The sequence below is a fragment of the Mus caroli genome, chromosome 10 (genome assembly GCF_900094665.2).
Source record: "Mus caroli chromosome 10, CAROLI_EIJ_v1.1, whole genome shotgun sequence".
Lineage (NCBI taxonomy): Eukaryota > Metazoa > Chordata > Mammalia > Rodentia > Muridae > Mus > Mus caroli.
Window position 1 is genome coordinate 15751245 of NC_034579.1, and position 1901 is coordinate 15753145.

The window sequence follows — 1901 nt, forward strand, 5'->3', positions numbered from 1 at the left end:
GTATTGGGGACTTTTTGGATAGCATTGGAAATGTAATTGAGGAAATTACCTAATAAAAAAAAATAAAAATAAAAAAATAAAAATGTAGAAGACTAAAAAAAAAAAATAAGAGTTGCTATGGTCATGGTGTCTCTTCACAGCACTAGAACACTGAGAGGTCAGTGTTATTTGACTTACGTGTGTCAGTAACTCCCTTATTTCTCACTTACTCATGACAATGCTAAAGATAAATCAAAGCCACAAGAAAGTGAGCTACCACCTGTAAGGATTACATTCAAGATGTTATAGAAGTACCATTCTAAACATCAAAGTGATCCTCGATTATGCTTAACAGATTTCTAATATTAGCTGTGTCTGGGGATATATTCTCTTTTTAAACTAATAATCTATATGTGATATGTGCAGTAGCAATATTGACCATAGCCCAGGCTTAATGAAAATATCCATTTCCTCAAGCACACACTAACCACAGCACTTGAATCTTTATGAAGAGATTAGTGGGTGTTCCATTTTGTACATTAAAAGTATACCTTCTTCAAGCTAAAATACCATTTGTCTAAAGGTTTTAAAGGAATCATACTCTTAGCTCAGAATAGGAAAGTTGTGGCATAATACTGCATTGAAGAGCTCAATTTTACTTCTTGATAGAGCACAGCACATGAGTGACCCCCTGTGGCCATATTTCCTTTCTTTTTATTTTATTTGTTATTAATTATTATATTTGTTTACATTTCAAATGTTGTATCCCTACCAAGTCACTCCTTTGACCCCCCCATCTCCCTCTCCTTTGCCTCTAAAAGGGTGCTCACCCACCCACCCATTCCAATCTCACCCCTCTAGTATCCCCCTTCTCTGGGTCATCAAGCCTCCACAGGACCAAACACATCCCCTCCCACTGATGCCAGATGAGGCAATCCTCTGCTACATGTGTACCAGGAGCCATGGAATGGCCCATGTATACTCTTTGGTTGGTGTCTTAGTCTCTGAGAGCTCTGAGGGGTCCAGTTAGTTGATAGTATTGTTCTTCCTATGGGGTTGCAATCCCCTTCAGCTCCTTCAGTCCTTCCCCTAACTCTTCGATTGAGGTCCTCAGGCTCAGCCCAATGATTGGCTGTGATTATCTGCATCTGTCTTAGGTGCTGGCAGAGCCTCTTAGAGGACAGCCATGCCAGTCTCCTGACTGCTAGCACATCTTGGCATTTGCAATAGTATTGGGGTTTGGGGTCTGCTGGTGGGATAGATCACATGGTTTCCTTCAGTCTGAGCTCCATGTTTGTCCCATATTTCCTTTATACAGGAACAATTCTCAGTTAAAATTTTTGAGATGTGTGAGTGGCCCCATACTTCAACTGGGGCCATGTCTAGGTACTGGAGGTGCTCTCGTCAGGTTCTATCTCCCCACTGTTGGGCATCTCAACTAATGCCATCCCCACTGGGTCCTGGGAACCTCTCACAACCATGGCATCTGGGACATTCTAGTTGTCCCTCCATCCCCATTCCCGTCCACCCCCACTTCTACATATTACTATTCATTCTCCTGGCCCTCTGGACTTCTTTCCTGTCTCTTCCCATACCTGATCCTGCCCCCACTTACCCCCTCCTCTCCCACTAGGTCCCTCTGTCCCTCTGCCTCTGGTGACTATTTTGTACCCTCTTCTAAGTGGGACTGAAGCATCCACACTTTGGCCTTCTTGTTAAGCTTCATATGGTTTGTGAGTTGTTTCATGGGTATTCTGAGCTTTGGGGCTAATATCCACTTATCAGTGAGTGCATGCCATGTATGTCCTTTTGGGTCTGGGTTACTTCAATCAGGGTGATCTTTTTTTTTTTCTTTTTTTTTTGTGGTGCAAGTCTTTTTTTTTTTTTAAAGATTTATTTATTTATTATATATAAGTACACTG